Raw genomic sequence first — 14,249 nt, 5'->3', positions numbered from 1 at the left:
AACCACTGCTGCTGGTTAACCATGCTGATTTTCTTTGAGTTCCTGCACATGTCACTGTCTGTTCTAGGTGGAGAGAAAAACCCCTTCCTTCTATCTGCTCTCATTATTTTTTGATGTGTCTCTAGCCGACATTTGGTGGGGCTGTCGGGTTCCGCCCATTCTCTTACCTACACGTTTTGCAATACTGTGTTGAGGCTGCTCCTGCACGGCTGGAGGAAGGACCTATGATCAGGTCAGGTTTTTACAGGTACCATGTATCCGCTCAAGAGTTTCTTTCTTGTGTGGTAAATTCTGGGAAGCTGTTTCTCTGAGTTGGCCCAAATCCTTCGTTTGTTATGGAGATGGGAGACTTGGGTTTCCACAGGATGCTCGGGGCTGGTGAGCTGAGGCCTATGCAAAATTCTAAGAGTTTATTTAAGCAAAAATCATTTCAAATTAGCCAGTGCCAAACCAGAGTGAATAGGAACATACATAGAGAAGGTGTGGCAGCAAAGAAAGGAAATGATTTGATTGGCTGTAAAGCCTAGTTGGCTGTTTGTGATTGGCTGCTCTTCGGTTTTGATTTCATAACCGTGTGGCAGTTCAGGCATAGACTGGTTTGCTGACGTAGGCAGCCGTGGCGTTAGGGCTACCTCGGTCTGATGGCCTTCTTATCTGATTAAGTTAACTGCACCTCACATCAAAACTCAGCATCAAAACACAAGAATTTGTGCTCTAACCAAGGAGCATATAGAATTATGGAGACAGAGGCCTGGCTGGAACAACCAAAAGCTTGCATCAGACTGAACAAAACCATGCCGCTCTGCTTTCTTGTACTCACCTCGGTTAGCCTGTGATGTGGCAGAAACTCCTTCCCTGGTGGAACGACCCCCCAGCCATGCCCTAAACTGTAGTCTGGGCTTCAGATGCACCGGGAGAGTAAGCGGTGAGATTCTCATTTCAGGTTTGCTGAAATAGAGTATTGGGACCTGCCAGATGGGTCTCCTGGCATACTCTCAAATCACGTACAACCACATTTTAAGTCAAATTTGTTTGTGTGAGCCTGGTAACGGGATACCATAGGTATTGTGAGTTTGATGTGTTTGAATGCACTGGTTGTGTGGGAAGAAGAGAAAGTGAAGAGCTCTTTGTCCAAGAAACAGCAGGCAAAGCATCAAAACCAGCAGAAAACACGAGTACTCATTTATTTATTTATTCAGCAAAACAAACTGAGTACCTACTATTTGCGGGATGCCATGAAAGGCACTGGATATATAATATTAAATAGGTCAACTGGGAAATTACATCTCACTGAGGGAGAGAAAAATAAATACAGAAATTAATAAAAACATCGTATTATAATAATGTTGAAAGGAAAAAGCAAAGAGCCTACCTAGACAGAGTGAGGGACAGGGACAGTGTAAGGGGATAAAGGTAGGCATTCCTGAAATGATAACAAAATGAGATCTGGAAGATTAGACATAGGTATTTTTAAAAAATATTTTCAATGCCATGCCATTGTTTTCTTAATAAACTACTTAGGCTGAGAACCAATGGTCTGATAATATCCTACCTATCCAGCTTGATCTTTTACTACTTGTGCCTATTAGGTATTGTACTTGGAACAAATGGAACTACTTATTATTTCTCATATATACCCTGTGCTTTCAGACTCAGTGTCTTCATTCATCATTCCTTTTGCAGACCATGCTCATTTTCAGGACTTTTAGAGACCCAAATCCTGTTGCACTTCAAGGTCCAGCTGCAGTGTCACTGCTTTCAGTCCTTCTATCCCTAATCTCTGAGCTCTTTCCTTTTGCCTTTTTTATTACTCCTGTTTTATACATTCTAATACTTTTTTTATTTATTTTTATTTTTTATTACTCCTGTTTGATACATTCTAATACTTTTTTTTTTTTTTTTTAATTTGCAGTTCTTATTTCTCTTTCTAACCTAAGAATTGCACTGATGTGGTGTCCTCATGATAATATAAACTTGCCTGTTGTCTTGTAGACATTCAACAAATATTCTTTGAATAAAAATAAATCAAGTCTAGCTGGCAGAAAGCCTGGAAAATTGAAATCACAGAAATTTTGTGTCTGAGTCACAGATACTGTCTTAAAATTGCTTCCCCCAAAAAGCAAAAAGCAAATCATGTGACAAGGATTGAGTATAAGGAGTTTTTTATTTTGTTTTGTTTTGTTTTGTTTTAGGTTACCTCAGGAGACTTTGTCATGAGAGAAAGATGGAAGAAAGGGAAGTCAGTCACAAGTATATTAGTGAGCAGGCTTCCATGTGCTGGGGAGCTCTGAAACTATATGGAATATGATTCAGGATTTTCCCTCTGAAGGCTGAGGAAGTGTGAGGGGCCTCCCCTCATTGGCTAGAGATTGCTCCTGGGATGTTCAGCACCAAGTTTTCCCAAATCTATTTGACATCTTTCTCTTCTGCAACGGTGCTCATTCCCCAAGAGCTGGGCCAGGAAGGTGCTGCTTGACAATTTAGGCATCTGCTTTAGTCTGAGTGGTGGGGCACTGAGCAGGATTCCAAAGTTGTGCAAGAGCCTTGCGCTCTCTGGCTTAGCTTTTTTGCTTTATGTTTCCAAAAACATTTTTTTAAAAGGATTATATAGCCTGCCAGTGGTGACAGAGCTTGTTACATTCCCTAAAGGGAATGCCTGAAGGCAGTCAAAGAAACCTTCAACTGACAGCGTTGCAGTAGTGTCAAAGAAGGTGGTTTTGAGACAGTGCCCAGATGAATGTCACAACAGTGCTTAAAGTAGAGGGGAGAGGTAGTTTTAGCATGCTTGACCTCCTTGAAATCATAGGGGTCCACCCCAGAGCCCTGGGACAAGGCATTCTACAAATTTTAGAGCTCTCCTTTATTGAACCCAGTGTCTATAGGAGGGATTATGTTCAAGTGCTGTTTTTGTTCCCGGAAAGAAAACATTTGAACCTCGAGTAGCATGCTTGGATGAGATGCTTCGGGAGGAGCAAGTGTTCATCGCATAATATCTAAGATGTCCCACAGAGAGCCTGGGGGTCATCACAGTAGATGGTATACAAACTCTTATTGATCTAATCTTCCTAAGAGAGGAGTGCTTCAAAGCCTCTGAAGAAATCTTTGGGAGCATTGAAAAAATCAAGGCTATTATGGTACTGGTTACATTTCAATAAGAAAGTCTCCAGCTGTGAATGGCAATAAAAGAAATTGTTGTAGATAACCTTAGCAAAGGGGACTGCCTCTAGCTTTAAGATATATTGATTATGACTTGAGTCCAAAGAGTTCTGCTTAACAAAAAGTTGTAGAAGTTCTAGCTGCCTGCAAAGAATCCCTGTAACGCTAACTTTTGATTGATGAAAATTATAAGAGAGGAGGAAAAGCCTTCCAAAGAATGAGAGTTTCTGGTGAGGGTCACCCAGAGTCAGGCACTTGGCCATGAATATAGCATCAGAAGGGAGTCATAGATGACACATTCCCTTTTACTCTCCAGCAGATCCCAAATTGCAGAAGGAAATAAATTTATAACTCAAAAACATGATAATGTTATCAAAAGCCCATGAAGTCAGCTGCATACATTGTGGAACAAGCCATTGTTATATTTGTTCTTTGGCTGTGTAAAAATATGTTGTTTCCATCAAGAGAGGAAATAAAGATATAGAGAATGAAATCTACAGGAAATTGGACTCTTTACTAGTTATGAATGACTTAGGGTTGAGAGAAAGAATTGTGACCTAGATGCTTCCTAATGTCTGTCACCCTCAGAGTTTATGCTTTGTGTCCCTGTCTTAGCTCTTAGTTTTTTTTACTGTCATATTCCCTCATAGCTTTGCCTATTGGCTAGTTTAGCTTAATGACACTTACTGTAAAACCCTAATTTACTTCATGCTTCCTCTTTATATTTAAGGCCAATGAACATGTACCCATGTCTTTATCCTGGAGGCATGCATACCCTAGGAGAGAAATCTGAGTTTTAAAAGCTTTATACACAGACTATCTCTGCTCTTTTCATAGCCTCTAGTCTAAAGTTCTCAAAATGAAAAAGAGATGAAGCATTACTCATATCCCTAAGTCTTGTAAAACTTTTTATCTATCAAATGATCATACAGTAAAATGGACTTTTATGGTATAAAGTTCTATGGATATTAACATGTGGATCATTTATATGTAACAACCACTATGATCAGGGTACAGAAGAGTTCCATCACCACCACCAGCTCCATGTGCTATCCCTTTACTGTCACCCCCTACCCTTGCTTGGCAGCCACCAATCTGTTCTCTATAACTATAGCTTTGTCTTTTTGAAAATTTCATATGTATAGAATCATATAGTAGGTTATCCTTTGAAACTGATGATCTAGATAGATTAGAAAATAAAAGGCAGTGAAAGGTAACTTCTAGATTGTGTGATGTAGAATGTGGTAGAAAAACTTAATGAAGTCAATAGTTTTGTTGGACTAGGATTGTTTGGAACATGTTTCATAGAAGAGTTCATGTGTGGAGGCTGGGTCCTAGAGAAGTACAGAATTTTTATTAATGGCAAAACTGGATAGTATTTCAGAGAGCAGAGAGTGATAATTATGTGTAGTTAAAGAAAGGAGGAGACCAGTGTAGTAAGAAAGGGAGAACCCAGACATCTTTGTTGGCTCTTAAAATGGAAGCAACATGAACAAAGCAATGGTATCTGAAGATTGATTAGGCAGAGATGTACGAGATGTGTTACTTGGCATATGATACTTGGAAAATAAAGTTGGTGGCTGAAGCCTCAAGAGTTCTGTAAAGGAGAGAAAACAGAAGGCAAGTGAGCATAGGGTCAAAGGTTAAAATAAACTTGAGTGACAGCTGGGAGCCAGAGGGAAGGAGACCTCTAGAACATTTAAATAAGGGATGGTGAAGGAGCAATTTGTAGAGGTTAGATGCGACCCAGTTCTTAAAAGGGAGGCAGTTGATCAAAACTCTAAATGTCATACAGAATTTGAAGAGTAATGAATAGAAGAAACCATTGGTTGAGGTTGGAGAAATTTGATTTCAGTGGAACCATGGGGGTAAAGGCCAGATTGCAGTGGGATCAAGTGGTTACATGGAAGATGAAGACGAAGAAATGAAGGCAGATTTGGTTATAAATGGCCCCATAGTTAGAAAGAAGGGTGGGATCAAGTGTAAGCTTTACAAACTGAACAATAAACATAAGCATTGAAGACAGAGAGGAGATGCAGTGAGTGGGAACAACGCAGCCAAGAAAGTTCCCTCCAGATCCAGAGCTTATGAGGAGCTGCTTTAGTCAAATTGCCTGTATGCGTATTTTATCTGTTCAGATTTGTGGGCCAAATGGAATTCTGATAACCTCTATCTGCATCCATAATCACCACCAAAAGCAGTCCTATTATACTTGTTACCTGTTACTAAGGTTTTTCAGTTGTCCAAGAATTTATTCTCATCTACCACAAACTCTGATTGACTTGAAAAAAGGACTCTACTAATTTTGAGAAAATGAATTAATATTGAAGTAAATCGATAGAAACTATTTATAAGTGCTTTAATCTATAAAGCTTTTCATAAAGATTTTTATTTCACCTACAAGTAATATTAGAGTGATAAAAACTACTATTGCAGCGTAGCAGTATGTGAAGATTTTCCCAAACTCATTATAAAGACACAGTTCTCTCCTGGAGCTCAACCATGCCAATCACACAGCAGTATCCCAAAGCATTTGCCTCCAATTTTCTTGAATCGAAGAACCTCTCATAGATGTTAGTATCTAGGAAGCTGAAATTTTAAAAAAGGCTTTGCTTGCAACCAAAATTGATTTCTGTAATTCTCTCTAGCATGGCTTTTCTGACAAGGCTATTTCTAGATTACCCGGTGTTTGGGCTTAGCTCATGTTGCTTATGAAACTTTAATTCTTGCCTCTAAGCTGCAACCTGGTCCCTCTGCCAATCACAGCTGGAAGCATCCTCCCATGTTATGAACCTTTTCATCAACTGGGCTCTACCAATCACTACTATCGACCCTCTCCACTCCTCATAAAATAAAAGCAGAGATTTCGAGGGCTTCTTGACATTTTGTTCTGGTTCCCTGAAGACCCATCCAGGACACCTCCATGGATCTGCTTTACTCTGTAAAGATGATCTATTTCACAAAGGCCTTACCATAACTCAAAGTAATCTTTAAAATAAACCTTGCAGGACAGGCTAGGGCATATTGATTACCTCTCCTCTACACTCTGGGCCTGGAGAGAAGCCAACCAGACTCCTGTGAAATCTGGAAACTTGTAACTTTCTATTAAAAAGGGATGGCAGCGTGGTAAAGCTAGCACCTGGGGTCCAACCAGAATTTAAAATTGCTAATCCCTGAGACCCTGCGGATGCCATTCTCTCTTAGGCTAAAGGGCATGTGAATTCAGCTCTTAATATTTGTAAGGGGCCAGAGCTTCACAAAAACCTGATAAATCTTTATTGTATTCTGCCTGGAATTCACATCTTTTGCACTTAACTATATCTTCCTAAATTTACTGAACAATTAAAACACTGCAGAGTTAATAGTGGGGGCCTATGTTATTCAGTTCTCTGTAGGTGATTATTGTCCACATTCCCAAATGCCCAAAGTATATGGTGAGCACAACTGGGCTCTGCTTTTATTTTTGTGGAGAGGCAATGAGCAATGAGAAATGGGCTGTCTTTGTCTGACAGGAGATGTGAACTCCCTAGAAGATGAATGTCTCTGTGGAGACGAAGTGAAACAAGTGCTTTTCCAAATTGCTCACTGGGTCAGACCTACGTGAAGATGCAAAAATCAGTCACCTCCACGGTGCAATTTACCAGTAACCTCTGCTTCCAATTTCTCTCCTGAAACACATGTCAGGGAGCCTGCACTTCACAATGAAAGTAATATATTTGGATTAAATATTACCTTCTTCCAGCAAGTTATCTTGTGAGGTGTTACACAATAAGTCATTAACACATCAGTACAAATTAGGCTATCGGATTTATCTTTTGCCATGCCAAGAGTGATCTTAGATGCATGATAGTACTGTGTTTGAGGAAAATGCACACAGGAAAAGGGGATATAGGTTTTAACTCTGAAAAATGAGGAAAGTGGAAGTAAGCTCAACAGTTTGTAAAATCTGCTTTGGGCTGCCTTTGCTAAGCTGGTGATACTTCTGTGCTGAAATGTCATTGACCTCATCCTTTGCAGACTGGGCCATTGCAGTGCTATGTGGCATGTCCTAGAAATGGAAAAGTTGGCAGTACTTCACCATGTTTGGGAAGGAAGGCAGAACAGACGTTCAAAATCATTAGCATTGTTTGTCTTATGTAAGGAAGAAAATAAGAATTTCAAAATTTATCAAACTGAAGTAAATTGTCTTACAATTTATCACAGTGAGCGAACACATGTTTATTACACAGCAGCTTCCTTGCTCATTACTTTGTAAAAAGCGAAATAACTGTAGAGAAACTAATATTTCAGGAAGTGGTGGAAACTGTCTTCACAAATGGCCCACTTTAACTAGGTCACCCATTTTTGGAAGCAAAAAGGTCGGTAGAGAATAATGTTGAGAGGAAAACTGTACAGTATATACTGAAATCTCAAGAAACTGTTATTCAGGGAATAGCTACAGGGCTTTAATGCTCAAATTGAATTGAAGAGTAAAGCATCATGCATGGATGCCGAGGAGAAAGGTCAAGTGAGGCAGGGGAAATGGAGGATTTGCCAAAAAGCCAAGAGCATCTCTGAGAACTAAGAGGGGGCAGACATTTAAAAAAATGAATTAGGCCAGACGTTAGTGGATAATAAAGCAGTAGTGATATGGAAAGAGAGCTGTCCCAGTAACGTGGGTAGGATCCCTAAGGGAAGGTGAAATGTGGGGAGAGCTAGATTCAAGGATGCTCACCAAAGGACCCAAAAGCGATGGTTATCAATGAGCAACGCCATCTGAGTTTATGAAATCGCAAATAACAGGAAAGGGAGAGACAGCTAAATAATTTCCTATTGCTCCATAGGTCTCAAATGAATCCATCTTTTCAACTGTCAGCCAAAATCGAACAAAAGTTTACATGACCCAGGATCAATATAGGGATTGGTGCAAACCAATTAGAATGGGACCAAGGCAGAGAGAGTGGAGTCAGGTGAGAATGTGGGTGACCAAAAAAAGCTCACGTTCAGCTGTGCTCGGAACAGGAAAATATAGAAAGGCACTGGTATGCTGCTGGGGGTACCTGGAGTAAGGATGACAGATAGAACTTTGTATTTTCTCTGTCATGAAGGAACACACCTAGTATAATTAAGAGTGAAATTTGTCTACAAAAATGGTTAGAAAATACTCAAGTACTCTCAAGATTTACTTAGCATCCTTAAGTTTTTGCGGATGTGATTCTATGCTCTAATCACAACAAATACTAATAACCCTTTTCTTATTTTGACATGATTATTTATAATTATGCACATTTTTTTACAATGTCTGTAGGTCAGTGATTTTTAAACTTTTTTTTTTTTTTTTTAAATATATCTTTATTGATTTCAGAGAGAGGAAAGGAGAGGAAGAGAGAGAGAAACACCAATGATGAGAGTCATTGATTGGCTGCCTCCTGCAGGCCCCCTGCTGGGGATCGAGCCCGCAACCCGGGCATGTGCCCTGACCGGGAATCGAACCCTGATCGCCTGGATCCTAGGGCGATGCTCAACCGCTGAGCCACGCCCTGCCGGGCGATTTTTAAACTTTTTGACCCTGATCCAAAGTAAGAAATAATTTCGTATTGCGTCCCAACATACACAAACCTGTACATAAGTAAAACATTTTCCTAAGTAACCTGTCTTACTACCTGAGTTTTGCTTGGTAGTGTTCTCTTCTCTGCTGCACTATGTTATTCCTTTTCTCACAAGGCAGAGTCATGGCTCACTCACTGTGTGGCTCCCCAAAGTGTGAAAAACACTGCTCTAGATTACAAACAGCATATTGGCTACATGGGTTCGGCTCTGTCATTTTTCCCCTTGTTACTCAAATATATTTATCAGTATTCTTCTATTGAAACTACCTGTTAGTTGTTTGTTTTTCCTTGGATAAAATAAATAGCTTCATGAGACTCAATATCATGTGACTTGAATGCAAATGTCTGCGCTAACTTTTACACTGCAATGAAGTACTGACCTGCTTTGGTGTTAATTACGGAGGAAGCTGAACAGTGTTGCCAAGGAAAAACTGTGCAACCAATTGCTTTACAGACTACTTTTAGGGTTTTGATTTGAAATAGTTAAGCACAGAGCCATATTGAAATGTATCAGGAAAAAACATTTAAAGAAAACAATTACTGGATATGCTTATGAATTGAACTACCACTTCCATGGTTCAATTTTTTGTTGTTGTAAATTTGATTTTTTTAAAAACAAGCTTTCTAAAGAGAACCACAAAAACACTTATATTATCTATACCCACTCCCTCTCCAAAAAAGTTTTCATATATTTATGTTATAAATATGTGCAAAGTATTTTCCTAAATAATCAGACAATGTATCCTGTTTGGCTATTGCACCCAACCTAGTTCAAACTTCGTTTCATATCTTTGAGTTAAACAAAGATATACTCAGGGTTTGTCCAGGGCTCTCAAGACTGGCCAAAGTTCGCTACGCTAGGTTCATGGGCTATGCCTCTTAGAGGGTATAGTTTGACATTGTCCTAATGTTGGGCAGTTAACACGGGCATAGTGCAGGACTTATACTTTCTTTGTACATACACTCCTGTTTTATTTCGAATCAGGACTTCGGCCTAAGAACTGTATCTAGAACAGGATTGAAGGCAGCAAGAGGAGCCAACATTTTCTACTGTGACCTCTAGGCTGCTAACCTTCTATTTAAAACTTTTAACTTGTATGTAGCAGATAATCATGTAAGCTTCCATTTCTGAACCTTCTTCTCTAAGCTTCTCTCATAGTAACTTCCCTCCATTGATTTTCTTATCCTACCAACTTGTTTGACCTACTGAGCCTCAAACATACTTTTCATTTGCCAACTTGTATATCTTTGATACAAATGTCTCCATCAGATATGTTTTTTCCCCCTCTTATTGTTTCTTCAGCCAAATCCCACCACCTTAACGAATTAAAACACAACAATATTTTGCTCAAGCCAGTTCAAGGTGGTTGCTTCCATCTTTTAAGTACCTATAATCTGTACAACTTACTTGACAGTTAAGGACAATATAAAATAATATAGTGTTTGTTTTTCTTGTAATTTTTATTGAATTTATTGGGGTTACATTGATCAATAAAATTATGTAGGTTTCAAATATACAATTCTGCGATACACCATCTGTACATTGCATTGTGTGCTCACCATCCAAAGTCTAGTCTCTTTCTATCACCATTTATTCTACCATAAAAGTAACCTTTCACTTATGCATGTCTTTGATGTTTCTGTAAATTATAAGTACTGCTGATCATTTAGTGCCTGCTGTGTATCAGACATTGTGCTAGGAATTTGCTTCCATGTAGACATTAATATTCTACATGTATTTAAAAATATGAAGTAACATGACAGTCTAGGGTTTGTTTGTATTTCTCTTAGAAGACTGTCCAATAAATTTGGTATCACCAAAACTTCATGTGCTCCTCAATATTTCCCAGCTCCCATGCATTTGGGTGGGGCTGTGTGACTAATTCTCACTAATAGGTTATAAGCAGAAGTAATGTGTCATTCTGAATTGGAAGCAAGAGAGAGTAAGAGGTACATTAAATCTCTATGGCTGGAAATGACAGGCTTTGAGAACTCAGAGTTTTACCTAGTAAGCAGCCTGTTCCCTGAGTCTCCACTTGGAGAGATCAGCCATGCAACCTGCATCAGATTGTGACATGAATGAGAAATACACCTTCATTGTGTTAAGCCATTGATATTTGGGGGCTTATTGGTTATTGAAGCATAGCCTATTCTATCCTGATTACTAGGATAATGATTTTATTTGTGTATGTTGATGGCCAGATTATTCAAGATATTGAATGATGTTAGCCCTGACTCAATGATGGGATCCTTGAAAGTAGAGATTTTTGTTCACGTATACTCTTTTCAGTGTCCAGATGAGTGCTAGGTACACTCAGTAATATTTGTTGGATTAATAAATAAACAAACTCAAGGTAGTTATAACATGAAATCATTAAGACAAGCCAGAAGAAATAACCAGTGATAAAACCCAGAAGTATCTAAATTACACATCCAGGGTTAGAAGCAGGATTTAGCAAAGAGAAGAAGGTTAAAGATTAGCAAATAAAAATCTGCTTTTGAATTTACAGAATTTCTACATTTTCAACTCTCTTAGTGCACAGTGGTAAACCACTTTCTGTGGTTTATTGGGAACAGGAGATAGGCGTAGGCTAATGAGAAAATTTTGTCAGTCCTTTCAACATATCAATCTTGACTTTCTAAGCGGCAGTCTGCTTCCATTGGAGAATGACGTAGGAGTTTCAGCTTCTCAGTTAGCTCTTTGGGAGTCTCCTGTCCAGCTGATACTTCCTAACTCAAAGGGCATCTTCATAGAGTTGATCGGATCATAATAAACGGATTCTCTAGTTATTATTGCCTTTCATTTTCTGTCATGTGACATGGGCCAATTCTTTACATTTGCTCTAGGGCAAACCAGTATTCCAGATTCTTAATGGAAAGAAGAAATTGTGGCTAGAGGATATTTAGCTATGACATCAGACTGGGAAAATGTGCACACATTGATTAATTGCTTTTCTTTTAGGGATGTAAAATGACAGGAGATATCTATCTACCTATAGATAGACCTCAATATACATATATCTATAGATAGTTCTAGAGATAGGTATCTCTTATCACTTTATCTCAGTACTCTTAATTAATTTTAAAATTATCAGGCAGAGTACATTAAGGGTAGCACACTGAAATGATGGAACATATATATGCCTGGTATATAGATGACCTAAATAGGGTAATAATGAAAGAATGATAATACTTGGGTAGATATTTACCACAAGAAGAAACTGTTGTTGAATGATGTGCTCTTATACAAGTATGAATAATCCAGACACAAGATTGTAACCAGTTGAAAAAGTAATTCAATCCTCAAAACCCTGTGATCCTCAGCTTTTTGCATAAGACTATTTATTATAAAATTATTTATTTTAAAATGTTATCTCTTTAAATATGTTCAGCAATGCCAAAGAGGTAGAGAGGTAGGTTTTATCACCTGAAGATTAGAGGTGAGGAAACTGCAACCCAATAGAGTGATACTGCTTGTTCAGGGCCACTCAGCTCCTCCAGGGTTGGTGGCCCAAGCTCTGTTCTGCTGACTCCTAGTCTGAGGCTCTTTCTATTTCATCACATTTTGAGATGTATAGAGATCTTTACTCTAAGGCCAGTCATAGAAATGACAGCTCTGTGTGGGGGAGGGGATAAATCAGCCACCTTTGCCACTACAATTCACTGACTTCCCGAGATGCCCTAATATCTCATTCAGGGCCACGCACACTTGAAACAGAGAGAAGCACGTTTCAGCTCCATCCTTTGATGTGTTTGGGCAAGGGCCTTCCAGACAATCAGGTGCGGCGCCCTCCCTTGCGTGGTTGATGGCCTTTCCTGAAGGCTACCAAACGTATCTGCTGAGACTGCACTAAGTAAAATGGCTGTCACCAAGCCATCTGGCGCATGTGAGCTTTTTCCCCTCTAAGATGCAAGTTTTCAGTTTGCACAGCACTTCAAATTCTTACTACACTTGACTAAGTCATTAATATTTCACTTTCATTACCATGTATTAATAACACAGGAATTTAGAATGATCTTGTTCATCTAACTCTTAGAAAACAAATAATTACATTCGTGCATATTGATTGTCAGATAACTAAAGATGTTTAGCCTGGAGCTATGATAAGTTTACCAGCAGGTCCGGTTTGGGTTCTTCGCTATGTTCAAAGTATATCAAGCTGATTTCCCTGAAAAACTTGAGACAGCAGGAGAGAAATTTTGGGAGTTAGAAGGGGAAGGCCTTTAATGGACCTCACAGAGGCTCCCACAATCTTTTAGAAGGTGATTTCTTCAGGAAGGGATTGGAAGCCCTAAATGATACTCAAGGGAAAGGCTAATAACTTTGTCCTGTGAAGTTGGGTCTTGTTTTATTTTCTGGTGTATGGAGGGAGGCTCATTTTCCCCCTTTGTCTTTTTAATGGTGATAGGTTCTAATGGTGGAACAGGGACTTAGACATTGTTCAAGATTCAAGATTCATTCAAATAAAGAGTTAATATGTGTCTACCAAGAGCTGAGTCCTGGGCTAGATCACTAGAAATTTGACATGGACAAAACAGTGTTGTTTTCTGCTTACTAGTGGGAGAGTCAGACAATATACAGGTGAGCTAACTTAAAAGAAATTTCTTATGATATTTTTCCAACTTTATTGAGCTATAATTGACACATAATATTGTGTACGTTTAAAGTGTACAATGTGATGATTTAATATACATTTATGTTGTGAAATGATTACCTCATTAAAGTTTGTTAACAAATCCATTACATCACATAGCTACATGTGTGTGTGTGGTGAGAACATTTAAGATCTACTCTCTTAGTAACTTTCAGGTATACAATATGGTATTGTTAACTATAATCATGCTGTAAATTAGGTCCCCAGAACTTTATTCATCTTAGAACTGGAATTCTGTATTCTTTCAGCACCATTTTCCATTTCTCACTCCCCCCAGCTCCTGGCAATCACCAATTTACTCTCTGTCTTTATGAGTCTGCTTTTTAAGATTCTGCATATAAGTGATATTACAAAGTATTTATCTTTCTCTGTCTGACTTATTTAACTAAGCATAAAGTCCTCAGGGTCCATTTATGTTGTCATAAATGGCAGACTTTGTTTCTTTTTTATGGCTAAATAATATTTCATTGTATATCTATATCATCTTCTTTATCCACTCATCTGTCGATGGACACTCAGGTCGTTTCCATGTCTTGGCTGTTGTAAATAATGCTGCAGTGAACATGAGGGTGCACATATCTTTTTGAGATCATGATTTCATTTCCTTTGGTTATATACCCAGAAGTAGGATTTCTGGACCATATGGTAGTTCTCTTTATCATTTTTTGAGGAATCTACATTTTGTTTTCCACAATAGTTTTACCAGTTTACATTCCTATCAACAGTGCCTAAGGGTTCCATTTTTTTTCATATCCTCATGAGCACTTGTTATTGTGTGTCTTTTTTGAAAATAGCCATTCTAATAGACAGATGGTGATATCTCTGTGGTTTTGATTTGCATTTCACTGAT

The sequence above is a fragment of the Miniopterus natalensis genome, chromosome 1, assembly GCF_054644295.1.
Source record: "Miniopterus natalensis isolate mMinNat1 chromosome 1, mMinNat1.hap1, whole genome shotgun sequence".
Classification (NCBI taxonomy): domain Eukaryota; kingdom Metazoa; phylum Chordata; class Mammalia; order Chiroptera; family Miniopteridae; genus Miniopterus; species Miniopterus natalensis.
The sequence above is the reverse complement of the archived record's forward strand: the minus strand, read 5'-3'. Positions refer to the sequence as shown.